Here is a 13,825-nt window from a genome sequence, read left to right as displayed (position 1 = left end):
TTTTTTTCTGATTCAGTATTTTGTAAATAAATTTGTTTGTGCAGTTTATTATATTATATTATTAAAATTATGTTTATTAATTTTTTCTAAATTTTCAGCATATGAATACTCGTTTTAAAACTTTTGATTGTAAAGACTTAACTTGACACAGTATTAAAAATGACTACATTAGTTTAAGGTCACTTTGTTTGATCGATATTATAACAAAAACAATTCAAAATATTTAACAAAATCAATGACAAAAAATAATACAAAGTATATCAGGTGTAAGTGCTCTAATTTTAAGGTTAGTGCTCGAAATACTATATTTCATATCTGACTATGTATTATTTAGAAAAATGTGTTAGTTTAAGGCTTATAAATAAAACTTTTATACATTTTTGTCTTTACAAATTTTATGGAAAGGTTTTTAAGCTTCTATCATCATAAAAAAATTGGTGCAAGCGACAAGCACTTAACAATACTAAATTTATTCACATTGGTATCTAGTGGTGCACATTGTGGACGCACAAAGACATAGACCTGTGCGTTACAAACTGTAAAACTTAAAAAAAAACACAACCATTATTTAGCGCTTTGTTGACTATCTTAATCTGAAGTGAAAAAAACTTAAAACTTAAGTATTAACGTCAATTACAACAGGGTTTTATCGAAAAAGCGAATTCGCTCACATGCGAGTAAAAGTCAATGTAAAAACGAATGTTTAAAACCACATAAAAAACTATATTACTTTAAAAATAGTTGTAGTTGCATCATCAGTTAATCTTTTAAATTTATATTTTTGAGAAAGTAGTGAAAGGTTTTAGAAGTATACATATATTTTTTTTTTGTTTTAGATAATGAGAATATATTTAATATCTTTGATTAAACATAAATAAGTTGTTCTGACTTTTATAAACACCAAAATATTTTAAACTAACAGAAATAAGTGTCTTATTTATTGTTGAATAATACTCTTTAGCCTAACTAAAACTATTTTCTATTCCTAACCATTGATAATTTAATGTTTTTTAAATTCAAAGTTAGAAATTTTTTGGAAATACTTTTTTCAAGTTTTATACATTGAAAGTATGATATTTACGAAACATTAATCATTTATCAAAATGACAAACTTTCTTAACTTTTTAAACGATTTGTTAGGTTATTGAAAATTAATTCTTTTGTTTATAGCTTCTTAATAATAATGTTTGTTTAGTATGATATAAAGTAATTTATTGGATTAAATAAGCATGTTTTAAAAATGTTTTAGTTTTAAGATACCTTAATTGAATACACAGAGAAGCAGCTAAACATCAAATACTGAGCATATAGTTAAAGTTATTTACAAATTGTGTTTAAAAGATTTTAAACTATGTTCAATGATTTAAGTTAGCCAAAAAGTTTTAAATACAAGTGATAATATAAAATAGTCTAATATTTTTACTTTTAACCATTTATATTTATTGAAAAAGTTTTCGAAAAACTTCGATTCGCAAGCTGGAATATTTTTTTTTTAGAGTTTTAATTCTATTATGGTGTTTGTAATTCAAAAAAACAAATTAATTTAGTGTTCTGTAGTAAAATTATTTAAGTATGTTATTAATTTTGTCATGGTTAAGAATTAGCGAAGTTATTTTAATTGTTTTTTAATTAATACATTCTTATTTCACTATTTTCTTACATTTTTTAAGTAACGGCCCGCAAAAACCTTTTTCTTTGAAAGTTCACCTGTTATTTGCATAAAACGGGCCCCTGTTTGAAGCGTAAGAGTTAATTCGCCTTCGTAAAAAAGTCTTTCGTCAGTCTTTATTATCGTAAGTAAAAAATACATTCTAACTTTTTCTAAATAAAAATCTTAAAAAAAAAAGTTTATTTAAAAAATATATACTAAGTTGAAAAAAAATATCAAAAATTAAAATAAAACATATTTATTGTAAAATCTTTATCGACTGAATGTAAAAATATGAAATATTTCAAAGTATTTAACCTAAAAACTAAAATACATATATACGTACGAATAACTATATACTATGGTTTTAAAATAGCCACTGAAGTTAAATTTTTAATAACGGTCTTGCGCATAGTTTTAAAACCAAAAAAAAAATAAAACAGCTTAAGATAATAAATAACAAAACTACGATATAGTCTGAAATATAGATAAAGTAGTTTTCCACAGTCGATTAAATACAATTTTTCAAGAAACATCGCTACAAAAAAAATGCAAGTATGTTAAAACTTCTATTTACTTAAGAACATAAAGCTTATAGAAAATCACGTACCTAGTTTATTTATTTTTGGTGAAAATAAAGACTGTAATAAGTAAAGCAAACAATTTCAAACAAATGTTTTTTTATTTAGTACATCAATTTATCATATGTCAAGTTTTGTCATTTTTTGAAACGCTAATTTTTGTAATGAGTCTTGTTAGAACAAAAACAATAAAAATAAAATGAAGATTTTTAAAATTAAAAGCAAATAAAGTTATAAAACTTTCTAAAATATACTTAGGTTGACCTGTCTAATTTATAAACACTCCCTTTTTTGCAGACTTGATTAAACAAAGCTTCCTTCGATAGCTGAAAATTGTTTACTGTTGTGAAGCAAATTATAAGCGTGTAAAAGATAACTAACTGTACATATAAACAGGTAAATTGTAATCGGGATAAGAGCCTTGCTAAGAAGTATCTTAGAACCTTCAGTTACTATTGCGTTTTAATTTTAAGGTCAATTGTCTTTGTAAAGTTTTTAAGTATTTTACGAATGAACTTATTAATTTAAAACGTTGTAGATGACATCGACTTTGTATAAGTATAGTTTAACTCTTTACATTAATAAAAACTAAACAAACCACTAAAGTGTTTGTTAGAGTTGCTTTTATGTATAGGTGTTTGTGGAACATTTTTCAAAAATAGTTGAAGAGATTTGTAAGATTGTTTGTAAGTAGCAAAACCGCCGTAAGTAGCGATTTGCAGAAGTAGTTGTATATAAGTAATTTGCTCATCATAGTGAAAGCTTACTTCAATATTTATATTTTAATGAAAAAAGTTAAAAACAAAACTATCTCATATCTTATGGCATTAGCATGTTTACTTTTCTACATGGCTGATGCTAGTAGCTTGCCAATTGGTGAATTTTATGGAAATGGACCTGCAAGTAATGATATTTACGTGGTTAGAGCTTAATTTTATAAAAATAATAAAACTTTATCGTTTACGAAACAAAACTAATTATTTCATGCAATGTATAAGTATTGTATAATAAGTACTTGCATTATTATTCATAATTTATTGATTGTTATTTTGCTATTTATTCATATTTTTGTAGTTGATTAATTAGTTTTGTGAGTATTTAGTTTGCTTCGATAAGAGAATTAGTTTAGATTTGAAACCAATGTTCAATTAAGTTATTTTAGTAGTTTTTTGCAACTAAATGTTATAACAACATAATCAGTGTATTTATTAGGCTAAAACATGTAAAATTAAAGAAAAACAGCTAAGTGTGTTTTCCCGCTAAACAATTAAAAAACGTAAATGTCATAAAGCACTCAAATAAATTAGTTTTTAAACCAGACTGCTTATGAAATAGAAGAACTTTAATATGATATTTTGACTTCTACAGCAACTTGTTAGTATGAATAGGTGTCAAAAATGCACGGAGCGTCAATTTTACGCAGAGCGATACTTTTGCACGAACCAAAACTTTTTTAATCAACAACTTATAACTTTAAACTGAAATAGTAAACTAATTTATATATTTATGAGAAAAAGCGTTTTAAATAAATATTTAAAACTATGTAACTTATTGTTTAGAAGAGTTTAATCTTGTACAAAAGTTACACTCCGTGCATTTGTGACCAATTACCTGTTAATATACGTAATAAGAATAAACTTGATATAGAATGGAACTGAAAAACCAAACGACAACGACCTGATCAAAATTACTGTTTTCAACGAAGGGAGTAACCCTCAAGTAGTAAGCTGTCAGGTTTATTTGCCACACAAATCCCAGTTTAAGGAGTTTGATGCTAGGAACGATACTGAAAGTTACGCAGATGATTTTGAACACGAGTCTCTGCTCGAACCTCCAACTTTGACAAGTTTGTTATGTTGTTCCGATAAAAATAGTTTATTTCTTCAAATAGGAGGAATTAAGTTTTAGAATTAGAAAACTAATTTTGTTATCTTAAATTTACTGTAAACATAAATTTAGGTAGTAAACTAGAACTTAAAATTAACCTACTTAGAACAAAATAAGTAAGTTGGGATAAACTGATTACACTTATAGCCATGCTAAAAATACTAGATTGGTTTCTTAAGAATTTTAAAAAGTTTAAAATGTTTTAAACTGTTTTGATTATTTTTGAATTATATCAAAAAGTATATTTATAACTTATTTAGTTACGAACCTCTAAACTTTTTTTTTACTTAATATTGTATAGTTATCGACTATTTTAAAAAATAAATTTCAAAGTATAGTCTTTTGTATTGGTTACTATGCTAAAATATCAAGAAAGACATTCTTTTGTAAAGGTGTATCACTATTCTATTATAAAAAGCTTTCCTTTGATGGATAACTTAATTACTTGCGTAAAATAAATAAAAAAGAAAAATAAAGTGGAGAAAAACTAATCAAGTTAAAAGCACGGGTGATCATGTTTTAATTTTAGGTTCAGATGCTTACCAAAACTTTATAGTTTGCTTAATTACCCTAGTTTTTTAGCTAGTTATGTAAACAATAATACATGTACATATATTAAAGTAACAAGAAAAGAATAATATAAATTTTATATTTGCAAACCATATATTTGATATCAAAGTATCAAAACAAACTAATTACGCATGCAAAGTTAGAAAATCAACATCATTTTACAGAAGAATAACTGTTAAATAAAAATTTGAAGCTGGAATGGCCAGAGTTTTTATTGTGGGCGGTGGCAGTTCAGGTTTTTTGACATCTTATCACGTTTCAACAACTGATAAGGAAATAAATAATTCCTAGCTATGGTTGACCTAGATAGCGACGACCCTGAAAAACTCGAAGTCACCATCAAATCAGTTAATAAGGAGTTAGAGGATTACCCAAACAACGCTAAACATACGTTAGTGGACAGTATTTTAACTAAATTGTTATGTTGGTCAGTAATTTAAAGCTGTTTTTTACACTGAAAACATAAAACAAACAAAATCTATCTTTTCATGATAGTCGACTATCGTTACAAAAACCTAATGCGTTATGTCCATTGTATACTAAAATAAGCGTGAGTTTAATAAATAAATTAGAAATTTAATATGCGTAAATAAGTTTTATATAATTTTGTTAAAGTGACTAAACAAGCAGATTTGAGGTTAAAAACTGTTTATTTTATAATATTCTAAATATATATATGTTTGTTATTACTAACTATTTGAAATAAGGCTTAAACATGGTATAAGTTGTTTGCCATAGATTGAAAACAAAAGTAATTTTAGGAAGAGTTTTCCCGTTTTGTTCTTAAAGTTTTATTTGTAATAAAACTTTTAAATTTTTTATGATAAAAATTGGTATAGTAACTTTATATAAGCTATCATAAAATACAACACCTAGATATTTAATTTTTTGTATCAGTATAGTTCTTCTAAGTAATTAAACTAAAATATTTATGTTTAAAAAGTAAATTTAGTGTCATTAACTTTGTAAACTTTTAGCTGGTTTATTCGTTGCAAAAATGGATTCTTCTTAAACTTTAATACCACCGACTTTGATACGGAGACCAAGTTAGATAGCCTAACCCTAATATCAGTATCTGCTGGTTCTAAAATGGAAATAATCGAAGAAGTGACTTCTACTGGATTCACCAAATCTGAAACCAACCAGTTGCTCGTGATTTTCCGCTCGGATTGCGGCACTAGGCGGTGAGGATTTAAGGCAGTCATACGAGCAGTTTTCTGTTAGTGATAAAAATTTGTGGTAAGAATTAGACATTCATTTTTGTTGCTACTTTTTAATATGTGAAACTTTCATTATTTATAGACTATTCGAAAAAAATGGTATCATAATACAATAAAACTACAAAAGTTGCTGTCAGGACTTTTAGACTAAGAGTTTTTACATTTAAAATTTTTTTTAGAAAACACATTAGATCATAAAAACAATTTTTTTTGTTTTAAAAAATATAGATACAGCTTTTTAGTTTACTAAATCAAAATTTGACTAATGGCGGCCCGCAATGTAATTTCAGCCAATAATAACATATTCTCCTAAAACCATTAAAAAAATTGTGGTAAAAACTAACAGTTTAATATTTAATTTCAACAAAAAATAGTGCTTTACCTACTGTTTTGTATATAAAATTTATAAATGTAAATATATATCTAGTACTGTATGAAATTTTTGATTTACAACACTTTTTTTATATTGATAACTAGAATTATATTAAACAACTTTAGCTCACGGATTACTTTTTTCTATATAGTGCCAGGCGCAAGCAGCTTTTTCTATAAAACTTTCGATGTGCCTAAATAAAATCATTAATGTCAATAAAAATGCGAAAAATTATTAGCTTTAAGCTATAAAAGATTTATAACAATGGCAAGATATTTTTATTAATATCTTTAGTTAAGAGGTATTGTATTTTGAAAATTTACAACCTATCTACTTTTAAGTTACAACTAACACTTTAGCCGAAAACAACGATTGTAAAGACATAAAATTATCAAATCTATTACCTAAGTCTGGTATCTACACACTGAACAGTGGTAAGAAGGTCGAATGTGACATGGATACATCAGGAGGGGGTTGGACCGTTAGTCTGTACTTATCAATATTAGATTTTCAGTTTACAAAGTAACTTTTTGGCAAAACAAGTTTCAATTTTCTTAAGTTTGTAGCGTTCTCATTCTTGAGCTCTAAAATAACTTTGTTGTTTTTTAAAATGTTTACTGTAATAAAGAGGTTATTTATTTCTATGTAAATTCTTAAACTTATAAATCTATCTGGTACTTTTGTAACTAAACTGTGTAATATAGGTAAATAAATGTACATCTAACATGCATAACTTTTTATTCTGTTGAGTCAAAGTCTGAAATCGGTCTTATTACTTTAAAAAAGTGTGCACCAGTGCACAAAACATACTTTTGGGTGCACTAAATTTTTGGGTCAAAAAGTCTGATTTAGGGTGAAGGAAAATTATTCTAAACTTTAAAACTTACATTAGAAATTTTGGACTTCTTGATGAAGGTTCCTGTAAAAATTCCTATAATATGGAAAAATATATACAAGCTTTAAATATTATTGAGCTTTAGAAATATTTTTCTAAATAATAATAAAAAAATTAGTGTTAATTTAACTTAGTTGCTAAAGCAATTTATAAACAAAAACTTTTGCGAAAGTCTACAAAGCCGAAGTCTGGACTTTCGTATGCCGTGAGACAAGCTCAAGTAAGGATAAGGTTTGATCATACCAACTGATCATCAGACCACAAGCCTTCGGTAGACTGAGACCGGTTCGTCCTGATTAGGACTCATTAGTCAGTCACAACCGAAAAACCTGCAGTCATCAATCTACAAACGGTTTTTACTTATATATTTTCTTAAATTTAACTGCCTTTTTTATTCATGCAATTTTTCAGGTTTAGAGGCTGTACATAATCTGACTAAATAAAATAACAACCAACTGAGATTTGAAATGGAAACTTTTCAAGGCTTGTTTAGATACGCTCAATACAAGTAAGCTTCTAAATATTGTGAATTTTAAGGTTAAAATACAATATTTAATATATATTTAAAAAATACTCATAATTTATGGATTAATGTAACTATCAAAAAAAATCCTAAACTAGCGTTATAACTTTTTATTATTTAACTATTATTTGTTGTTTCTATTATAATTATTGTTTTACTTTATACTGTAAATCATAGTAAGTAAAAATCTACATTTTTTATTAATACTATGTACTATATTGTTAAAACGACTTATCACTACACAGAACTAGTTAAATTGAATTTTTTTTTTCATTTTAAATCGTTTATGTTTTTTACTAACATAGTGAAGTATGTATAGTATGTAAGATTGTTCTACAGAAAAAAACCAAGTGCTTATTTGATAGAATATACTTATGTTTTTTTAATTTAGTATATTAAACTAGTTAGAGTAAACTATTTACTGTTGGTTTTTATTTTTTAGCGGATTTAAAGTAGGAAATCATTTGACAAAATATATGTTAAACATTAATTCACGTTCATACGTAGGTAATGCAGGTTAAAACTTTTCTTTATACATTAAAAAAATTTAAATTTGCAAAAAAAAAAAAAATGTTTTTTCAAAAGTATAGGATTTTATTTTACAATAGTTTTATTAGTTTTTCTTTTAAACAAGTAATAAAACTTTTTTTTTTTAAATTAATTTTTTTTAAGTTTAAATTTTTCTTACTTGTTGTTCAACTAATTAATTTTTCTTAAAATATTTTTCTTTCAATTTGATATTTAGATTGTTTATTATTTTAAACTAGCTAGTTTTTTTTTCAGGAAATGCATTTGTTAGCAGCTATTACAACAACAGTGAACTTTCTACTATTGATTTTGGCGATGGACCTGCTGATGAATGTGGTGGCGCAGGAAATTGGTATTATAATTCAGTGTTCTCTACAAACAACCTTAACGGGTTGTACGGTAGCCCAGAAAAAGTTGAACAAAAACTAATGTGTAGGATTGCTCCAAACCAAACATCTATGATAAAATCATCTAGAATGGTGCTAAGGGCAATAAACGACTTGTAAATAATGTTTATGTTTAAACGTAAATATATAAAAACTAACACTTTTCAACTAAATTTATGTTAAAGTACATTATTAAAAAATATACAAAACCATATTAGACTTTTTAAATTTTAAAAAGCAGCGAAATGTAAAAAGTTTGTAACACATGTAATATAAAATGTGTCAAAAATAAAAAAGTTTAGCTGATTAGTGGCCGTAAAAAGCTAATATAACTATATGTTAAAAATAAATGAACATTTTTTAATTTCAAGTTAATTGAAAAAAAAAATTATTGCAAAACGTGCTAAGTAACAAAACTAGACTAAACATTTTTTTTCCAGCAAGTTATATACAAACTTTAATGGTATTTAAAATGTTCTAAATAACTAACTTTGTTAAGTTAAGCATAAAGGCTAAATTTAAAAAGATATTTTAGTTTTTATCAACTAAATCTTTTTTTAAATATTTTTTTGTAAAGTTTTTTAACTAGTATTTAAAGTTAAAAATATAACACTAAGTATGCTGAATGAAAGTTTTCCACAAGAAATCTTCAGATTAATTAGAACTAAAGCTTTAAACTGCTAAAAACCACTAATGAAAACATTTGTATACACTTAAAATATTTTTTTAAATTCTAAATTACATTAAGCATGTGAGTAAAATGAAAAACTTATTGTCTAACTTTTATTCAAATAAACTGTTCCTAAATTAAGTGGATAACTGCTTTAAAGACTAAGTTGTGAAGTAGAGGGTTTAGTACTTAAAAGATAAATCATACTTTTTATGTAAAAGAGCATTATTTTATTTAATATATAAATATATAATACTTTAAAAGTTGACTTAATTGTAATAGTTTTTATGTAAATTTAATTTTTTGTTGATAAAAATTAGGTGTGCCCCTAGAATAGCTGCCCTATTTAATAACTTATTTTTATAAAACTAAGTGTATGGTAAGAATTAAGCTTAAAATATGTTTATTAAAATTAAGTTTTATTTTTTTTCTTGCTTCAAGTATTTTAAGACAATGATAAGTACAAAACAATCTTAAACAAGAAACAAATTTAGATAATAATGATAAAACAATTTGTTTAAACAAACAGTATTAAATAAAATAATACTTTACATAAAAAAAAATTAAAAAAAAATTAATAAAGGAGTTATCATTCTTAACAGTTTTGATCATTTAAAATTTGTTGTTATTTTAGCACCTATTCTGCACTTATATCTACAGTTAATTTTTCAACACTATACTAATAAGTTTAAATAGCTTATTGAAGTTTGAAGTTTTACGACTAAAGTGTTTTTTTGAATCTAGTTATTGCTTCACTACTAGTAAAAATCTATAAACGAAACTAGAACAAAGGTGGTATAAAACTAAGCACTTTTACAGTTCAAACAATAAAGTTTTTTACAGAGTAAACCATTAAGATAAGTATCGTAAAGTTTTATAAGAATAAAGACTTGTTGTTGTTTACCTGAATCTTCTTTTAATTAATTAGCTGTGAATTTTTATAATTTAAAGTTTTCAAAGATAGTCAAATATCAATAATTTTTTAAACAAAATTTGTTTTGTAAAAATACCAAGTTATTTTACTAAAGTAATTTTTTCTGAAACAACAATTTAAGGTATTTTTTTGCAATTTCGTAAAATATCATTAGAGCGTACTAATAAAACACGCACACGAAACAAAACAAAAAAAGTACAACGAGTTAAACACAACTCCTTTTTATTACGTATGTAGTTGTGTGTTGGATTAGTTTGAAACTATGACATAACATTTTGTTTGTTAAGATTTTTTTTTGAGTATTTTATTTTTTAAAGAATATGTTTATTAAATAACAAAATTATAGCAAAAAAAATCAAGCTTTTACGAACTATTTTAAATAGTTATGTACAAAGAGCTAGAGCTTTTAAATCAAGAAGAAAGTTTGCACTATACTTATATTTTAACATTATATTGATATCTACTAGTAAGATGCGGTAGAATTTGTTTTCAATGATAAATCTAAACTTATATTAATTTTTTTTTCTTGGATAGGTTATAAATATGGATTAATTATAATCAACAATTTACAGCTCAATGAAACAATATTATGTTTTTGATTTGTAGATTATGAATAAATAAGTAGAAATAGAAAGTTGTAATACATGTAAAACTTCTAAAACTTCTTTATTATAACTTTCTTATCTAAGTGTATAAGTATTAAACTTAAAAATCAAGTTTGTTTTTTAAACCTGTTTGTCGTAATTAATAGCTGCTTATAAAAATATAAGTTATGTATAAATTTAGTCTAGACTATTAACTTTAGAAACAAAACTATTTTACTTTTAAAGAACTTCTACTATTGAAAAAGTTTATTAGTTTTTGCTAAACTAGATTGATAAATTTATTTTTTATCAGAACTACTAAAACAGCTTGTTTTTGATATCTAATTATATGATACGTTTTTAATAAATTTTGCAAAAGTTTTAGTAAGTTTCTGAATCGTTTAAGCTGGATGTCTTAAACTGTTTATAAAACTTTGAAGACCAATTGTATCACTTATAGAATAAAAGACACAAAAAGAACACTCGTTTTAAAACCTAATTGTAAGTTTATTTTAATTAAGTAGTTTTATTTTTAATAAACGGAGTTGGAATCACTAAAAGTTTTTTGTAAAAATTCTATACAAAAGATCCTTGTGAATATTTTTTCATAAGTTTTTATTAAAAATACAAAAACTTACAAGTTGTAAAACAAAAGACAGCTGGTTTTTAATAGTAGAAAAAATACAAAAACAAGTGATTTAGTAATTTCTAATTCTTTAGATGTATTTAGCTCAAACTAAACAATATATTCTCTTTAGACTTTTTTTTGTAATTATATAGATAGTTCCAGTTAATAACAATTATATGTTAATGTATTTTACTTATACGTAATCAGTTTTAATCAAACCATGTTTAAAAAGTTAAAAAAACGTATAAACAATCAAAAAAAATGTAAAAGTTGGAAATAAAATTGTTATTAAATTAATATAATTTAGTTGAAATTCGCTGAATAGTTTACAAATAAAGATAAAGTAAACTAAAATACAATAAACAAACTTTTAATTACTTAAAGTTTTAGTTGTTATAAGTATGACTTTTGCACTTGAATTTTTATAAACTAATGTTTGTTGTTTTATTATTAGTGTTAATAAGTTAATAACGCACCTTTTGTTTAGGTTGTTAAATTTTTTATAGTCTAATTTATATTTTGGATGAGATTTAGTTTTTTATAGAAGTAATTATGTTTTTAAGATTAAACTTGTACATAAAACACAATCATTTAAGCGGTTATAAAAACTTTTCAATTTTTTAATACAGTTTATTTATTTGTAATGGATTTTTAGATTCATTTAGATAAAGAAAACCAAAAGTACTTACGAATAATTTGATTTTAAGTTTTTTCATGAGTATTTACGAACTTTAACATAGAAGCTATTAGTAGATTTTTGTAGCAATGAGTTAAAAAAAACATTGGTAATCTAATGTCAGTTAAAGATTAAAGTTTAGAATAGGCACTTAATTTAGGATATTTTTTTAGCGTTAATACTTTTAGTCCATGGTTAACATTGTGTGCTAGTTAAACTAAAATAAAAAGTTTTCATACAATTCATAACAAAGCTTATGGAAATGTAAACCAGTTACGAGTTTTCCATTCAACTAAAGTAGTTAAAAAGTTACATTTAAGTTACATTAATTGTAAACAATAAATATACTAGAAACTTTTGTTAGAATTAATGTCAAATTGTTAAACTAAAGTAAAGTTTATTATAAAGCTCGCGGTAAAACTAAAAGTTTTATAAAAATAATCAAGCCTCAGACAACTAAAAATACAAATTATATTTTTTAAATTTGAAGATTTCTACAAAGTTATTTTTTATCGTTTTATAGTTAATGCTTATATGCTAGGTACTCATCTTAAGTTGGTTAATTATTTTAAGATATTTAAATTATTTTTAATTTGTTGTATTCTAATTTATAAAGTGATTAAGGTTTAGTTTGATAAAAATCTAATTATGTAAACTTTTTTCAAGAAATTTTTTTAGCACAAACTTTTGTTATTAAAAATTGTTATATAAATTAACAATTTTTACATTTTCAGTGAAACTACTAAAATTTCATAAGTCTTAAAAAATGATAACATTATTGTTCTTATGTGCTTTGATTTTTTTTCACACAAAACATTCTTCTATTAAGATAGTATTTGAGTTTGTTATACTTGTAACGAATTGTAAAATTACATGTAAGAGTAATCAAAGCATTATAAGCAGTAACTAAATTCAGAGGTGCAAGAAAAAGCTTAGTTTGACTTTGAAAACTACATTTTTTTTATTGTTTTAATAAAACCAGAAAAGTGTATTAATTTTAAAGTTTTAGGGAAGTTACATTAAAGAAGTAAATTTAGTAAGAAAATATCATAAAAATTGTAAAGTGTACTGTTCTATACTGTATCTTTAAGCTTGTAACTAAAACAACTAATGCAATTCTTACATCAAATGATAAGAAATCTTAAAAAAGAGTATAGTTGATATACTTAAAAATTAAATTCAGTAAAAAGTAAAAACTTTTATAGGAATATAAATTTTGTAATGACAAAGTTATTTATAGAAATAGTTATGTGTATTTACATTTACTTTAAAGTTAAAAGAAATTTTTCAGTGGTTAGTTTGAAATATTTTGTATAAAAGTCCAAAGTAATAAACTAATTTTTGTTATTAGTTAGGAACATGTATTATCTGTGTGGACAAAATGTTTACAGTTTAACATTATTAAGTTGTTTAGTTTTACCCTGAGCTTTTAAGAACCTAACACATGTTTTAGCATAACATAAAACTCAAAAAAAAAATCTTTCTCAAATTACAAAATACTTTCAGGACAAATTGATAAAATGCCTTCAAAAAAGAGTCGACCAGTTCTAATGTTCCTTGGAATGGAGGGTTCCGGTAAAACTTCCGCATTGAACTCACTGATGGGGCTTTCCCAACCAGTCATACCAACCATTGGATACGAAGAAAAAATCGTCAAGATCGGCAAGAAGATGACGGCTAAAGTGATGGATTTTGGCGGGAAAACTTGGAAAATTTGGCGCG

Source organism: Thalia democratica, chromosome 6, assembly GCF_965202585.1.
Source record: "Thalia democratica chromosome 6, ktThaDemo2.hap1.1, whole genome shotgun sequence".
Classification (NCBI taxonomy): Eukaryota; Metazoa; Chordata; class Thaliacea; order Salpida; family Salpidae; genus Thalia; species Thalia democratica.
The sequence above is the reverse complement of the archived record's forward strand: the minus strand, read 5'-3'. Positions refer to the sequence as shown.